The 18254-nt window shown below is 42.7% G+C and overlaps 1 protein-coding gene and 1 long non-coding RNA gene across 4 annotated transcripts in view; one reads left to right on the top strand and one right to left on the bottom strand.

Annotated features, from left to right (window-relative positions):
* PCGF3 (polycomb group ring finger 3) overlaps window positions 1–18254 on the bottom strand; it is a gene marked incomplete at its 5' end in the record, with an annotated part of 59121 nt that overhangs the window by 31839 nt on the left and 9028 nt on the right. The gene's annotated exons all lie outside the window — the stretch shown is intronic.
* Window positions 1–18254, top strand: part of LOC310667964 — a 36264-nt gene that overhangs the window by 10367 nt on the left and 7643 nt on the right. Inside the window, exon 2 of the long non-coding RNA XR_014506489.1 lies at window positions 16166–18215. This is a non-coding gene — a long non-coding RNA (uncharacterized lncRNA). The remainder of the gene's footprint in view (window positions 1–16165; window positions 18216–18254) is intronic.

Here is an 18254-nt window from a genome sequence, read left to right as displayed (position 1 = left end):
ATGTAATGGTGGACGGGATCAAAAGGAGGAGCTTAGATCTTATTGGCTCATAAATAGGGCAGTAGAAAAAGAAATGTATGAAGTCCTCTACTTCATTCATTGTGCATGGACATAGACGCTGGGTAATAGGGGTCTTAGAATAAATCCCCTGCAGGAAGGCCGTGGGTATAGAATGGAAGCGGGCCATAGTAAACGCTCTTCTCAAGTTGGGCTCCGTCAGGTCTATCAAGTAGTTGGCAAGTGATCTTACCACTTTCACTTTAGGGAGCCACATGGAGAGGCGAGCTGAGGTGGACTGTGCCCGGTCCATGGCCTCGTCTCTTGTAAGAATCCAGGCCCGGATTTTATGTTTGTCCCAAGAGGACAGCGAGTCAAGATTTGGGAGAGAGTAGCGTGCAGTAATAGTCACCATGGCCTTGGACCATTTATTGCTTTGAGAACACGTTAAAAAGGCTTGCCTGGCTAGTAGGGGACCTGGGGCATTGATTAATTTACAATAAAAGCTAATAATTCTAATGTGGGCTCTCGCAACAATGGAGGGGAGGCCCAGTTCTGTTCTTAACTGTGCTGCAACCGAGCCCTTGGGGAGACCCAGTATCTTCCGTGCAAAAGAGTTTTGTAGAATCTCCAGCCGTTGTAGTGTTTTTAAATTCCACCCCCAGATTTCAACCCCATACAATAACATCGGGAGGACTTTGCTGATAAATGCTTTTCTGATTGGTGGAACCAGCTGGCCGCCTTTTGCATAGTAGAATTTCTCCAAGGCTTTGATGGTTCTGCGGGCAGCCAGGATGGTTGTATTTAGGTGAGCTGACCAGCTAAGCCCATGCTGAAAAATGATACCCAAATACTTGAATGCTGAACAATGTTCAATAGAATGGCCCTCAAAATTCCAGAGTGACTTCCGAGTTTTCATGCCAAAAGTAAGAATTTTGGTTTTGGCGAAATTAATTTTAAGGGAGTTGGTATCACAATATGTCATGAGCCCTCTGAGCATGTTGTTTAAGCCCAGCTTGGTTAATGACAGTATCACCATGTCGTCCGCATAGAGTAATATGGGGATCTTGAGCTGTTGTAAGGAGGGGGCAGATTGATTTAGGGCCTTCGTAGTTGTGACGATGTCATTGATATAGAAATTGAATAGAAAAGGGGCCAAGAGGCAGCCCTGTTTGACCCCTTTATTCAGAGGGAAAGAATCAGAAAGAGCTCCCAGAGGGCCGAATTTTACTCTGGCCGATATGTCATTATGAATTTCCATAAGAAGGAGGAGGAGTCTCTTATCTATGCTGGTATGACTAAGCTTCTGCCATAGCCTATCTCTGGGAATGGAGTCAAAGGCGGAGGTCAGGTCCACAAAAGCCGCGTGTAGTTTGCAGTTGAACCTGTTTAGGTATTTATCAATCAGGGTAAGTAGAACAAGACATTGGCCAGATGTGCTGTGACCTTTGCGGAAGCCAGCCTGTTCCGGATGGAATAGCTTTGTTTCTTCTGCCCACTCAATTAATTTCTCTAGCAAGAATCTAGAGTAAACCTTGTATGATATGTCCAACAGGCTGATAGGTCGGTAGTTGCGCGGATCTTGTGGGTCCCCCTTTTTATGTATTGGGATAACTATGCTCTGTTTCCAGTTAGGTGGAATCTTAAGAGTAGCATTAATGGTGGTAAAGAGAGATGCTAAGATAGGGGCCCACCACGACTGGTTCGATAAGAATACCTCAGGTGGTATCATATCCTCCCCCGGGGATTTATCCCCTGATAGCATGCTAATTAGTTGAGTACATCTCTCTGGGGAGACTGGCTCCCAGGTGGGCAAGGCAGATGCTGGAAGGGTGGTGACTACATTTACGTCAGAATCTGAGGTGGAATACAGCTGAGCAAAGTGAGAGTGCCAGCTGGCTGCTGTGATGTTATTAACAATGAATGAGGGGGGTCTTAGACCTGCATTAATTAAATTCCAAAATTTCTTGTCGTCACGGGTTTTAATGGCCACTGACAGAGCCGACCAGCGTTCTTTCGCAAAGAGCAATTTCTTATGTTGGAGCAGCTTCTTATAGTATGAACGAAATTGGGCTAACTCCCTGATTTTGCTCTGAGTGCTGTCTGCTTTCATGTCTGACTGGAGAAATCTAAGCCTACTTCTGCACTGTTTGCATTCTTGGTCGAACCAGGTTTGATTCTTCCAGGATAGAATCGCACGGGAAGGTTTCGTAAGCGAAGGGAGCAAGTAGACTAGAATTTGCTGGAAAATTGAGAAATGATTCACATTCGTTGTTAACAGCTGAGCTTTCAGGGCTAGGATCTCAGGGGAATTTAGGAGGACTTTTATGTCTTGCTCCAGGTAGATGTCCCACTTCTTGCGTCCGGGGGCCAGGGTCGATGAATCCTGGGGGTGTGGTGAGCTGGGAGGCCCCAGCTGTGTGTGGTGAAAGGAGATGGCAATTGGAAGGTGGTCACTTTCGGTTCTGTTGAACACATTGAAACAGTATGCCTCATCATTAAATGCTGAGGAGGACCAGATGTAATCTATAACACTTGCCCCTCTAGATCCTAGAAAAGTATAGTATCCCCCGGACCAGTCTTTGGGTGTGCCGTGCAAGCTGTGCAGCCCGCAGTTTATAGTGAACTCCAGCAGTATGATGCCAGCCCTATTAATGGTCTTGTCCTGTGAATTCCACGTAGGAAACCACTCCTCTTCTATGAAAATTGCGACTTATCGGTGAATAAGCTTATATCTGCTCCGATTCTGGCATTGAAGTCCCCCATTATAAGGATCTCTGACTTTGGAAATTCAGCCCCAGATTTATCTAGAATAAATCTTAAATCCTCCCAAAGCTGATTTGAGTGAGAGGAGGAGTAAGTAGATGGATTGTACAAGTTTACACATATGAATTCCCCAAGCGAGCTGTTAGTGATGTGCAAAGTTTGAATGTAATTACTCTCTAACCAAAAGATAGGAGAGATATTAAGCTGAAGCTCCTGCGAAACAAATGTTACCAGGCCTCCACTAGGGCGCCCATACAAGTGTGTTTTGGTCGCAGGAATCACAAAGGCGTCATAGCCCGGTAGGGATGGGGGGGGTGAAGATTCTAAGCACCAGGTCTCTTGTATACCCATAATCTGGAATTTCGCTAAAAACTCTTTCATATCCCCGTCATCCTGTTTGGACGTCCATCCTGCCACATTCCAGGATAGCACATTAAAGCAATTTGAGGAGGGACTATGTGCTAGTCAATTGCTCTGGTTGCTGGTGGGAAGGACATTACCAGGGGTCTGAGACAGCTCCAGGCGAGGTACTACCGAAGGTATCGAAGGGGTGGTGAGTTGATTGATGTGACCAGCAGGGTCTTCAGTAAAACCTAAGTTGTCTCTTTGCACAGTGGGTTCCTTAACGTTTATATATTGGCTTGAAAAGGTTGCGGATAAATGAGGTTCTATCAAAAGAGGTTGACTGGCAAAGGACGAGGATATAGAGTCATTTGACTGGACCGCACTGAATGAAGACTCCAGGTCAGGCATAGAAGAATAGGACATTGACAGATTACCAGGATGAGGTGTGTTTGGCGCGTTACTCTTTAAGGCGGAGGACGAGGTAGTTGATTGCAGATCTATTAGTAGAGGTGAAGGGGGTCTGCGTTGCGACGGTGTATGAGGAGCTTCCGCCAGGCAAACTGCCAAATCATCCGTTATTGGAGTCCCAGTATTTGGCAGGGGTTTCTGTGGTGTTCGCCCCTTCATAACTGGTTTCCTTTGATTTAATAGGTTGCTATGTCCAGGATTTGAGGAGATTTTCTCTTGAAGTACATGTGTAAGATGCTGCTTGAGTGTATCAAGCCTGTTTATAACTTCCTGCTGTTCTACTAATGGCAACTCGCCATAGGATGAAATAAGGTCCCTCTCCTCTGAGATATCCAGATGGCTGGGCCCGCTTTGGTCATGCTTCTTTGTTGCTGGAGTAGATAAACCAGGAAGCTTGGGCTGAGAGGGAGGGTGAGGTTCCCGGGTGGACAACTTGAGTTTCAAGACTGAGTCGCGCCTGTCTGGCGGGCAGCTACCTTTTTGTACGGTGCTGCGGAAGAGAGGTTTAATCCTGGTGTCATTAAAGACTCTTGTTGGGAAGATGCCCCAGGTGGCCAGAAACGCTTTACGCCTAACCAATATGGAGGGAATTTTTGGAGACTGGAAGGAGAGCAATACTTTTTGGAGCCGATGGTGGTAGTTTAAAAGTTTCACTGTACTGAGGTCTATTAGCGGAGGCCAAATCTGAAGGAGTTGCCTCAGATGATCTTTGACATCTCTCGAATTATTCCACCTTGGGGACCTGGGGTCCCTACTGTGTATAGTTAGACATATTTTGTTTGGTTGTAAAATCAGAGATTGAGAGTCCAATTGAGTTTTTAGGAGGTGACCACCAGTACCACTTTCATGTCTAATAAGGAAGGTATACCTCTGTCCCTTTAAATCCCTCGGAGGCAGAGTGTGGTTGAGCTGGAGCTCTAGCAAATGGGCCTCAAGCTTTTGGTGGAGATTATCCACCTGCATGGAGATCCCATTTATGCTCTTAAAGATGCAGCGCAGGGTCCTGGTTATTAATTGGAAATGATCGAGTCCCATGCCATCGCCGAGGGCCAACTCGGGCTCCCCCTTCGAGGTGGCTCTCACCTCTTTGTCATTATCGTTGGCATTATTCGTTGTCTTCGAGTTCACCCCCTCCACTTCTATATCGGCTGCGAGGTCAATTAAAGGATTAAAACGATTGTGAGTTTCAACCATGTAGCTAACTTCCTCATTATTTCTATTACAGTTAAGAAGAAAAGTATCAATCTTGGACTGTTTGGGCCTCGGGGGAGGCATTGCCTCATCCAGGTCCCTTGGCCGCTTGCCATGGCCCATAGTGGAGATTAGAAGCAATATCCACAATAATTGGAAGTATCCTAATACACCTTAGAGAGTATTGTAGGAAGCAGGGGAGTGGAGAGCGAAGAAGAAAGAAAAGTAAAGTTCGTTGCTTACTTACAATTCTCAGTCATTTCGGTTCAATGTCTTAAAGGTCAGACTTAGCAAGAGTTATTTTTGTGAGTATGCTTCTCTCCATTTTACCTCCGACTAAAAGGCCACCATCTCCATGATGCCTAGATCTCCATACAGTGACAGCTTACATTGCCTCAGTACTCAAAGCAATGGCAGGCTTTGCATTGCATTCATGAAAGCTATAGAAAGATCCAAACCGATTTGATTTTGAAAAATTACCAATACTATTTTTTAAATGTAAGGAAATTTCCGCATTCTGTTTTAGAACCCCATTACACTAAAAAAAAAAAAAAAACTTTCCCAAAAGAGTAATGAATACAAAATATGAAGTACACGGAGCCATCAAACAACAACAGAAGCAAATGCAATAGTGAGAACGCTAGAGGGATTTTAACAACAACAAGAAGAAAAGCTTCAGTATGAAAGTAGTCTTAAAGTATTTCTGAACTCCAGGGGACCGAGCTGTAAGGGGACAAGTATGCCTATGAGCCAAAGCAAAATTCCACCAAACCCAAATATCTTAACAATGGACCTATATTAGGCACACATAAGAGGTTTCTAGGATATATAAAGACTAAAGCTTGCAGAGCTTTTAGAAACCATCCTAACAGTCTTGAACTAAATCTGAACTTTATTAGCAACTGCTATAAACTGCAGACAACGGGCATACTACACCTGGGAGCCCACATCTCAGATGTCTCATCAAGTTTTGAATCAACTATTTGTTCAGGGAAACTGGAAGCACAAAATTTGGCACGTCTCACCATTATAAGTTAAAATTCAAGGTTAGGGGGATCTGATTCCTACCCTAAGCAGCAGCTCACAAATATATCTCACAGTAATCAGAATAAAACAGTAGTCTAAAAGAAAAAGGTAGCGCAAGCAGAACAAAGTGGTGTCAACACTTATGGGCCTTCCCATAAACTCATAAGCTCAGACATAAACTTCAATCCATGGTTTATTGTGATGTCCAGGCCACCATCATCTGACAACCATTGTTTGCAAACCCAGATCCGAAATTATGCTTTGAGACCTTAATTTGGGCAAGCTGTGACTTGGCATTACTGTACATCGAAATCAGCAAAGGACGGCTGGGAATGTTGCTCCAACTTCAGTGGCTGCTTTTTTGATAACCTATTCTCAGACAACATGGACGAAGAGGGTAACAGCACAAACCAGAGATGTAGTTTTCTAGAATGCAGGTACATGAGCAGTGGCCGCACATCGTGACTTCCATCACTAGACACAGGAGCAAATGAAAAGCTTAGTTATTCACTTAAACTGCAATCCTATACACACTTACCTGGCGATTAAGTCCCATTTAACACAGTAGGACTTACTTCCAAGCAAACATGATTAGCAACTGCACTGTTAGTATATTTATATCCCGCTCAACCAAGATTGGTTCCCAAAGCAGCTTAGAGCAGTTAAATGCTTCACAAAATCCAAGGGTTAGTACACAGCAAGAGTACTAATTAAGAATCACAAGCCAATTATACTAAACTCACAGAAAATAATAATTTGAGTGCAATAAACAATAAAACTCAACTGACTACCTCCCAAAATATCTCCAGAATGTCTCCCCAACTCTGTTCTACTCAGCGCAGTGGCAAAAGGGAGGCAGGAGTGGGGGGCAGTGTTCAATTTTTAAAATAAATAAAAAAATTATTGAATTTATATATCGCCTTATACTCGGAGGTCTCAGGGCAGTTCCATGTCTTCATCTCATTCCTCCTGGCATTCCAGCTGCTGCTACAACTTCTACTTCTGTCCACTGACTTGCCTGGACCGATCAAGGTGCCCACATTTTTTAAAATCAGAAGTTGTTAGCCCTGTCAGCACATGAACCCATGTAGCCAGGGTTAACTGCATTTCCCCCTTTTAGCCCTGATTAAATTTCTTAAAACCCTGAAAATAAAGAAAAGCTTATAGGCTAAGCACCTGCTTTGGGAAGAAAGCTCCTGCATGACAGGTCACTCGTTTTCTATACTGAAAACCCACTGAAGTCAAGAAGGAAGAATCTGCAGGCACCAGAGGCAAAATCAGCTTGAGGGGAACACAATTTAAACATGCATTAAGTGTAGAATAGACCGCCCTCTCAGCCATTAATGAAATCCACCTTTGCACAGTTTGACCTTTCAAGGCCCAGCTGGTAACAGGTAGAGTTCCCTTTGCTGCTTACCTGATAACCCACACATACGAACATCCTTTTCAAAGTTCAATGCTAATTAAACCTCTGGCAAACTGATTCCGAGCATAAAGTATGCCCAAACTGGATGATGAGTCAGTAATCATGAAATATGATTTCAGTGACTCTGTTCTCTGCTTCCTTCAAAATTAGCATTTTAGAAAACAATGAGGCGAGTTTGGGCTTCTAATTACTCTTAATAGTAGCAATAACCTATGATACGAAAAAGGTGCTGTGCATGAACACAGCACAGCATTAAAGAGTAGCTTGGCACCTTAGATGAGGTGTGGGGGGGCATTTGCCCCCCGATGTTGCTCAACTACAACTCCCATCATCCCTGGCCATGAGCCATACTTGCTGGGGCTGATGGGAGTTGTAGATCGGGAGCATCTGAAGATTCAAAGGTTCCCCACACCTGACCAAACCAACCATCTCTGCCTTGAGAAGAGAAGTTTTATGTGTTTTGAACTTTGCATTTATAGTGCAGGCTGTGACTTGCCAACAGTGGAAAGTTGCCCTCCAGTGGGGAGAGAAAACGCGCAAAGCCCTAACTTGGAGTAAGGTCAAGCTTGGATAATAACGCCCAGTTGCAGGCTTCTCAAGAACAGCCCTTTTAATTTCTTCAGCATTTTGAAACTGTCTCTAAATGCCCACTTCACACTTCCTACAGAGACAACTTGAAATATAACTGGAGAAGCTTTATTTTTAATGGCAAATATACCACAAATGCCTTTTATACAGCCTCTAAAAACATTATTTCTTTCATTTGCATGAAAATATGCAAGGCATGCTTTAAGCTATGGAAAAAATAAAGTACTGATTCATGCAAGACTCAGTATTAAGCTGGTTATTAATACCCTACAACTGGAATCTTTTAGTGTTGGATGGGGATTCCCAGTCAGTGTTTTGTTTTGTTTTTGAACAGGCAAACCATTAAGTCAGAACTTTGGAAGAGAAGTAGGAGCAGGATTTGTATTTTTAATTCACTGGAATGGTGCTTTGTTTTGTTTTTCTAAGTTATTCCCCCAACCATTAGCTGTTTCATAGGCTGACTTCTCAGCATTTACGTATCTAAGTTCTGACTGTTCCCCTTTTGCTGCCCCTAATGCCTAGAATGTAGTTGCACAAGTAAGTAAGTAAGTAAGTAAGTAAATTTTTATTTATACCCCGCCCTCCCCGGCCAAGACCGGGCTCAGGGCGGCTAACATCAAATATCAAATACATTAAAACACAAGTTACATCTGCACGCTGCTCCCCCTCAGGGCCTCTTCAAACTCCCCTCTTCTGTTGCTCCTAAATCCTAATCCCCAGTGAAATAAAACCTAAGCACCTCTAACTGCATTTCATTTGCACTCAGCCCTGGTTTCCCCTGCCACCTCCTGCGTTTCTTTCCTGCATGTCCCCACATTTAGACTGCAATCTCTTCTGAATCAGTGCAGGGACCAGCATTTCATCCATATTATTCTGTAAATTCTGAACAACACATCAGAGGCACAAAAATAATGTTGAGGACAGCTCAGCTGGTTAGAGCATGGTACTGATAACATCAAGGTTGCAAACGCAGTCCCTGCATGGGACAGCTGCATATTCCTGCATTGCAGGGGGCTGGACTAGATGATCCTCTACAATTCTATGATTCTACAATTCTATGAGATCCCAAAACGTATCCAAAATATTCTGTACAAATATCTTACTGGATACGGCAGGGGGGAAGGATTCCATGAAACCAGGTGAGGTGGTCAGACCTCACCTGGAGTACTGTGTCCAGTTCTGGGCACCACAGTTCAAGAAGGACACTGAAAAAATGGAACGTGTCCAGAGGAGGGCAACCAAAATGGTCAAAGGCCTGGAAACGATGCCTTATGAGGAACGGCTAAGGGAGCTGGGCATGTTTAGCCTGGAGAAGAGGAGGTTTGGGGGGTGATATGATAGCCATGTTCAAATATATAAAAGGATGTCATATAGAGGAGGGAGAAAGGTTGTTTTCTGCTGCTCCAGAGAAGCGGACACGGAGCAATGGATCCAAACTACAAGAAAGAAGATTCCACCTAAACATTAGGAAGAACTTCCTGACAGTAAGAGCTGTTTGACAGTGGAATTTTCTGCCAAGGAGTGTGGTGGAGTCTCCTTCTTTGGAGGTCTTTAAGCAGAGGCTTGACAACCATATGTCAGGAGTGCTCTGATGGTGTTTCCTGCTTGGCAGGGGGTTGGACTCGATGGCCCTTGTGGTCTCTTCCAACTCTATGATTCTATGATTCAAGACGCCATCTTTGACTCTAATTAAGGACTGTCCCTTTAAGGGCTGCTCTCATATCAATTTTGCCTACCTGAACGTAAGCTTACTGAAGACTAGTGCCAAGCTGTCTCCCTGCCATGCAGTGGTCAAAGACATCATTTCACTTATTAGTCTTCCACATCAACACACAAGTCGTAGTTGAGATCCCTACACGGAACTAGCTCACCAAACGCAGCCCCAGAGACCCTGAAAGTAGGTGGGCATTAATGCAGCCTTGTCACAGGGACCAATAAATAAATGGGAAACTCCAAATATGGGTTCAAATGAAATTAAAAGATAAGCAGTTTGCTCTACAAGTGAATAAAAGTACAGTATAAAGAAAGAGGAAGCTGCCAGTTTCTTGAAGCTGACAAAATATAGGAAGCATTGCCACATAAGCCTTTTGCTCAAGCTGCCTAAATTAAGAAATCTGACACTAGCTCTCATGTAACCTTGCAGAAGCGCAACCACAAAAATGTACTAGCCCTTCCTCCAAGTGGCACACCTACTCACACTTGGGAGCTCTCACACACACTCAGTGGTAAAGCACCTGCTACGGAGAACATTCGTATCATGAACCTATTTAGAGTTATTTGAGAGTGTCAACAAAAGCATACAGATAGAGGTGATCTGGTTGACATAGTGTACATGGAGCTTCAAAAAGCTTTCAGCAAAGTACCTCACCAAAGACTCCTGAATAAACTTAGCAGCCAAGGTATAAGAGGTTTAGGCCCTCTTGCAAATCAGGAATTGATTAAGCTGCAGGAGACAAAGAGTAGGGATAAATGAACAGTTTTCCGAATAAAGGTATAGAAAGTGGAGTCCCTCAAGGATCAGCATTGGGACCTTTGCTTTTTAACATGTTCATAAACAATTTATAGAGTTAGCAATGAGCAGTGAGGTGGCCATGTTTGCTGATGGTCACTACAACAAAGAGAGATTGTGAAGAGCTCCAAAGGGAACTCTCCAAACTGAGTGAATGGGTGGTAAAACGGCAAAAAACATGAATTAGAAGCAGGGGTTTTTTTTGGATTCTCATGATTTTTACAAAGTTTCTCCCCATACCTCAGGCAAATCATAGGTAACCTCAGATATATTATGTGACATGATGGTTTTATTGACATATCTAAAAATCATGATAATTCATCAGGATCAATGTCGTGGGTTCATCTTTTTGTGTGTGTCATGTAACTGCTGGCAAGTGCTGGATCCATGATTTTTAGCATGCAGTCTATAGACACCAATGTAAAATCTCATTTGATTGTGGTTCTGAGTGGATCTTATTTTAAAAACCATATAATAAGATCTGTTTTCTGATTTTAGTGGAGCTGACTTTTACCCAGATCCTGTGGAAAGGCAAAATGTGAATGAATGGGAGCCCTTTCTTGGGGGGGGGGAGTATTTAAATCATGCACATTCAAGAAGATCTGTTTTAATTCTGTTGTATCTGACTTTTACTAAATGGAAAAGCAGTGTGGTGTGGGAGCAGCGGGGTGGGAATCTAGCGGAAAAGTCAGTATTTCTTGGCACTGTTTCAAAATTCCACAATGTCCCCATAAGTTTGAGAATCCCCACCTGCGAGTTTAGCTGGAACATCGACTAATGAACGTTTGAAACACATTGCAGGCATTTTAGGATGCTGTAAATCAAATCCGGGCAAAATGTAGCTAAATTTAATTAAGGTAGTAAATGTTTTATAAATGTCCAAAAGCCCTCTTTTTTTAACTTTTACAATTTCAGCTTTAAGTAAAGTCCCAATACTGAATATGTGGTACTAACAATTCTACAAGAATAATGGCATTAGGACCGAATTATGGCTTCACAGGGGAAATCCGTTAGATTAAACAAGCCTCAGTGAAAACTTCAAAAGCAGCCAAACTCAGAAGTCGCTAAATCTTACAACAAAACCAGTAAGGTCAACTTGCATACTGAAAAAACTGAGTAAGATTCTACCCAAAGATTTCTAGCCCCAATGCAGTTATCTTGGCACTTTCCATATTCAACTGAACATGATCATTTGGGTCATGCTTTAATGCCAGGCAAATAAGGTTTACTCCACACAGATGTGGCAGTACAAAGTCTCCCCATCTGTATCATGGTCCTACCATTGAAATGGCAGTGTTCAAACTGTGTCACTCCAAACTTGTTTTTTAGCTCTGATTCTACCTGAATTTCATTTTGAGACAGAAACTAGGTCCCTAGAAATGATGAGACACCTTCAATGAAAACTGGGGGGGAAAAGAAAAAAGAAACATACACCAGCTGGGGTTTTTTGCACCAGGTGAAGCTTCCAAATTGTCAAAGATAGGCCTACTTAAAGTACATTGTTGTTGTTGTTTAGTTGTTTAGTCATGTCCGACTCTTCGTGACCCCATGGACCAGAGCACGCCAGGCACTCCTGTCTTCCACTAAAGTACATCACAGTAGTGTAACCTTGAAATTATAAAAGCATAAACAATAGTTGCTTCCTGTGTGAAGTTGTTTTAGGTTGCAGAATAAAATGTAAGTGCTCTGGATATTTCAACTACTCCTAGCAAACATGTATTTTATACATGCAACATTTGTTAACCCCACTTTCCATACTGACAACTTCTTTTACTAGAAATCCTGGGCTTAAGTGATTGTTGTTGTTTAACTGAAATGGGATGGATGAAGGGGGATAAACATCACAGCCTTTGTAGGACTGATTAAGTTGCCAACAGAACTACAAGGAGAACCTGTAGGGTAGAAGGTTTTCCAGTGTTTATTTTTTCCACCGAAACAATGAATGGTGCCAGCTGCAAATAAATATTAGGTAAGCTTGGCAGTTTCAAAGTTTTTAGCTTTATTTACTTTATTTACATGCTAAATAAGATCGCTCTCTAGGGCGTCATAATTTTTTCCATTGCAACTTACCCTAATTTTTTTTTGGGGGGGGGGTTAAGAAAAAATACCAATTCAAAACATTCCAGAAAACTGACACCACAGCCTATCAGCAATTTGATCAAATTGGGAGTGGGAGAAATACAAAAGAGGAACATTTCAGATAAATATGCATGTTGCTAAACAAAACACGAGAAGGAACAGAATCCAGTAAATCACTTATCCACAGATGAGCAGTTGGGGTTTCTCAGACCTGTCTGATCTTACAGTCTGGGCTGGAGTGCAGCTAGAGGCCTCAGTCTCAGTCACTCGCCTGGCAATAAACTGTGGCTGGATTAAAGCTGAGTCAGGGCAGAAGACTGCTCTTTCTGTCATCTGAAGGTACCGTAGTTCAGTTTTGTTCACTATCTCTGCCATCTCCTCAGTATTTTTTCCTCATAAACTCTTGGCTCTCCCTCTCAACCTCTTCACCATTCCTTCTTTCAATCTCCTTGGGGGAGAAGACAAAAAAATTCAGTCCCCCTTGGCACAGGTTTTTTTTTGGGGGGGGGGGGTTAACAACAAACCCCAGTTTGATTACTCAGTTTGATGAGGGGGCTGCAAAACGTGAGGTTTGCTCTGCAAAACCCTGCAAAACAACTGCAAAACTGTGGCACAGCTTTGGAGGGGATCCCAGATTTCGGGTTTAATGAAGTTCCTCTTCAGCAAAAATGTTTTCATTCTCAGCATCCCACGGGGGTAACTTTGTGACAAACCATTTGATGAGAGTCTGAAAAAACTTACTGCAGGCTTGACCTAACAATATCCACTCAACTATCCACCTGATGACAACTAGGAATAACCTTTAGGTGACCAAGTTAAAGAAATGTGTATATTGAGGCATTCAGGTATAGGTATAGGTGGGTTAGTAAAAATGTATGCAGATTCATAATTTCATAGACTTATATGCAAGGCTATGGGGGGGGGGCGGGAGGAAGCTGTTGAAATCAGCACTAGCAACTTCCTAATCAGTGCTAGTTGACTAAAATTGAGAGAAGTGGGCTACTTGTATCTAGTCTGAAAACTTATCACAGAAATGATATTGAAATTAATATAATGCATTTAGAACATGGGTATCAGGCTGCCGTAATACCCAGTGGGGGAATGTGCTAATTTTGCTCTTTCGTTTTTCTCAGGAGCAAAGGGGAAAGGATGTATTTTCAACTTCTAGTTGACTTGTCAACTTCAAATGAAATGTCCAAATTAATATTTATGTGGCAAATAAATTTGCTATAGGTAAACAAGGATTCACATCTGACATTTAGCCTTCCACATGTTTGCTAAAGGAAACAAACAACAAGCTCAACTTCTGCGCAAAATGTGCAGTTGTCTTTAACTGTGGGGGCTTCACAGTGTTCCCTACTTTTACCCTCAAGGATGTTTTCCTGTATTGTGGCTCCTCACCTAGTGCAGTGAAAACCTCTTTCTGACTTCTCTACAAACCAAAGATGTGAACCAGCCACGCTTCTCCCATCCCTCTCTGAGTGATCTCCTTCCCACACCCAATTGCCCATTGTTGCTTTATAATCCTTTGCTTTCCGTTCATCATCAAACTGAAGAGACAGAAGATGTAAGTGCCCCCACTTGCCTCACCAAAGGTTCTGAAGTAGGTTGAGAGGTGTTAAGATCTTTTGTTTTTGTTTTTTCTATGATCAGTTTAGTCTTCAGGACTATCACTCTCTCCATCTTGACAAGAGGATCTTTGTCCTTTTAACTGCTTCATAGCAAACAGAAATTCAACAGGCACAGCTTTTTCTCGTCACTTCAACAACTTGCCAAAAATTTTTCACTTGTTGAATTTCTGCTTCTAATGCAAATGCAAAGCTCTTCTGTTAAGAGAAAAAGCAACAACCCTAGAGGCCGAACAAAAAGAGTGTTCCTAGCCATATTGACGAGATACAGGGTGAGTCCTTTAAAAGAGGCCCCGTGGATACAGAGTACACATGTTCCACGGGGCCTCTTTTAAAAGACTCACCCTGTACAAGAGGTACAATGGCACTTCCAGCTCTAGCCTATTATGAAAACCAGATTTAAAAGGCTGCAATCCTAAATACCCTAGCAAGGGAGTAAGTCCCACCGAACAAAGAGGAACTTACTTCTGAGTAGACATGTACAGATCACAATGGAAGGCCAGAATCAGATGCAAGACCATGAAATGGGTATTTTCCCTTATCTCCCCTTAATATCTTATGGAAATAAATGACAGTATGACATCGCACTGTGCATTCCTCTACCACCTCTCAACAATACTAAAGGTAAAGGGACCCCTGACCATTAGGTCCAGTCGTGACCGACTCTGGGGTTGCAGTGCTCATCTCGCTTTATTGGCCAAGGGAGCCGGCATTTGTCCGCAGATAGCTTCCAGGTCATGTGGCCAGCATGACTAAGCCGCTTCTGGCAAACCAAAGCAGCGCACGGAAACTCCGTTTACCTTCCCGCCAGAGCGGTACCTAGATAACTACTTGCACTTTGACATGCTTTCAAACTGCTAAGTTGGCAGGAGCAGGGACCGAGCAACGGGAGCTCACCCTGTCGTGGGGATTCGAACCGCCGACCTTCTGATCGGCAAGTCCTAGGCTCTGTGGTTTAACCCACAGCGCCACCCACGTCCCTGGTGGGTGCCTGGGCCTGGGGTAAGAAGAAGAATACATAACATAATATGCTTCCATAAGTATATCTATATTAAGCAATTAACAAAAATGTATCTTTTAAAGATTTGTTTCTAAACTGCTGTGCATATATTTATATCTATTATACATTCTGTTTTTTGTACACAGCTGTGCAAACATTTGTTGAGAAGGAAATTTGTGTATTCTTAAATATAATATTATTGAGAAGAGGAGGGTGAACTTGTCACAGACTCTGAGTATTTAGCAGCAACCTATGTTTGGCATGACATTTAGTTCTGTCTCAATCCTAGGACCATTTTTTTCTCAGGCACCATTTACAGGCTCAGATTCTGAGTGAAAGACTCTGGCACCCTTCAAATATGGATTGTTAGCTTTTTCATAATGTCAGTGAAACCTTGATTCACAAACTGTCAATCCAGATTAATATCCAGTATTAGTTGACTACCAACCTAATAAACTGTGTTAGTAGAAAATCTGAATGAGCTTCAACCACTGTGATGCTATGAACCTTCGATCACTTCACATCACTTCACACCTAATTAGGAACGTGTTAAAAACACTGAGATTTGAAGTGCTATTGTGCAGAGTTACTGTTAGCATGCCACATTATTTGCTGCCAAATCAAATACATGGCTGGCACATTTATAAGGATATTCACTCCATGTTTCAAATATTCTGTTTAAATTATCTGAAGAACCCACAGGAATCGTTCATTATACAAATTGGCTTATTTAACTGGTGTTTTAGATTTCTAATAGGATCTGAAAAAACAATTAGCAGAAACTAGAGAATTGTTAGATTTGGCGGTAGAGAGGACCCACCAGCCTAGGAGGCCTGAGCCTCTTTACTTTTTTTTACATAAAATACTGAACGAAGCTTGTGTTTGGCAAACAAGCATCCAGGTTTCTCACTCTACTCAAATATAACTAAACTCGGCTTTCTTAAAGGGCCAGCCTTCCAGACAGGCATTTTTGCATTCTATGGTGTGTTACCGTCACCTTGAAATGGCAAGATACTGTGGGAGGCAGTATCGTGTTCCTCTGGTTGAGGGATCCAGTTCTATGGACTCTGGTGCTGTAACATCAGAGAGACCTCTTTGCCATCCTCTGGTTCAAGGAAGAAGAAGAAGAAGAAGAAGAAGAGTTTGAATTTGATATCCCGCTTTATCACTACCCGAAGGAGTCTCAAAGCGGCTAACATTCTCCTTTCCCTTCTTCCCCCACAACAAACACTCTGTGAGGTGAGTGGGGCTGAGAGACTTCATAAAAGTGTGACTGGCCCAAGGTCACCCGGCAGCTGCATGTGGAGGAGCGGGGAAGCAAACCCGGTTCACCAGATTACAAATCTACCGCTCTTAACCACTACACCACACTGGCTGTACTGCCAGGGTTTTTCTTCAGCTGGAACTCACCAGAACACAGTTCCGGCACCTCTCATGTAGCTACTATTGCCATTATAAGAAAACAAGGGAGGAGTCCACGCACCTCTTTTTCTAGAAAAATTGCACTGGGTACCTTCATTCACAGCATGAGGCTCCTAGTCAGGAACCAGATCTTACTCTAGCCTCCGACTTGGTGCCTTGGTAAATGCTAGACTGTGGGGTCATGACATGAATGTGTGGTTCCACCTCAGAGAACCCCTAGGTAAGAGGGTAACGACTGCAGAACTTCTCATACTTTCCATCTAAAAAAGCTGAACAGTAGACCTAAAAATTAGGTTTCCACTAGTAAAATGCATTAGAAAGATGGTAAATTAGCATAAATCTAGAATTCCTGAGAGTGTAGAGATATTTTCAGAAGACAAAAATCATCCCAATTTAGCTGCACCCTCATTAAATGGAGCTGCTCCAGGCAGCCTGCTTTCTTAAAACTCATTTCTCCCTTGATGTTAATCACCACAGAACAATGCTAAGCAATTGTCCAGGTTTGTAAAATCCTAGCTGTTTCACAAAGGATGAATTCGGTTCACAGTCATCCTTGTTTAGCAAGAAGGCAATACAATCTGGCCAATTATTAAATGGCAGAAAATGAACGAGAATCTTATATTAAACTAATAAGGAATAAGAGAATAAAGAAACTGAAGGTTGTAATAGCGCTTTCAGACAAATACTGTATTCTGGAATGGTGATGGTTTGAAGGCACATGACACAGTTCTATAGCTCCTAAGTTGCTTGGATAGGAGACCACCTGGAAAGGGCATTTGAGCTATGCTCACATATGCCAGGAAGACATACTATGAATTATTGTTTCCAAAATCACATATATAATTGATGCAATACCAACTTAAGCAAGCTACTTAAGAAGTTTATAAGAAACTGACCCCCTGATTTAAAATTTGGACACAAATGGAAAGTTCTATTGTACTTAAATTCCAGTTTGTGGCATTTAGTTGGCCACTGTGAGAACAGAACACTGGACTAGATAGCCATTTCGTCTTATCCAGCAGGGCTCTTCTTACATTCTTAAGGCTGCAATCCTACATCCACTTACTTGAAAATAAGCCCCACAGAACTCCATGAGGCTTACTCCTGCATGGTACAGTGGTTAGAGTGTCAGACTAGGACCTGGGAGACCAGGGTTCAATTCCCCACAGGCCATGAAGCTCGCAATGCACCTTGGGCCAATCACTGCCCCTCAGCCTAGCCTACCTGACAATGTTGTTGTATAGATTAAATGAGGATGGGGAGAACAATGTGTGCAACCTTGCGCTCTGGGGGGGGGGGGGGGAGAGGTGGAAGAAATAAAAACAAAGCACAGGTTTAAAGCTGATTTTAAAAGGAAATATTCAGTTTGTCCAGAAAAAAAGAGAGGCCCTACTCTCCTGCAGATATAGAGATTTCAAGAAACAAAAGGCTTGCAAATGGCCTTGCACCAAGGGCGCAGCCCACCAGGAACCTCTCCTGTGTAGCTTAATCACTTAATGATCCTTGTGCAAGACAATTTTCCAGGAAAGCGTATTCTAAGAGCAGTGTTATAAACTCAGATATATAAGCTAGGCGCCAATTGCCAAAACGAATGTCTAGTTCTCATTTTGGGGCCAGGCGGCTTGAAGGTCGATTTTTTCAATACAACTTCATGGTTCTTAAAATTTGTTCTGATTGTGCAGATAAAATATCACAGACTTCTACAGGATGTGTTTTAAGTGTGTGAAAACAGGCAAGATCCAAGGATCACCAGGCATGCACCTCCAGATAGTGGAGAAGAAGAAGAAGAGTTTGGATTTGATATCCCGC

The sequence above is a fragment of the Podarcis tiliguerta genome (genome assembly GCF_965153285.1).
Source record: "Podarcis tiliguerta genome assembly, chromosome: 17".
NCBI classification, from domain to species: domain Eukaryota; kingdom Metazoa; phylum Chordata; class Lepidosauria; order Squamata; family Lacertidae; genus Podarcis; species Podarcis tiliguerta.
This window is presented reverse-complemented; position numbering and strand designations above follow the sequence as displayed.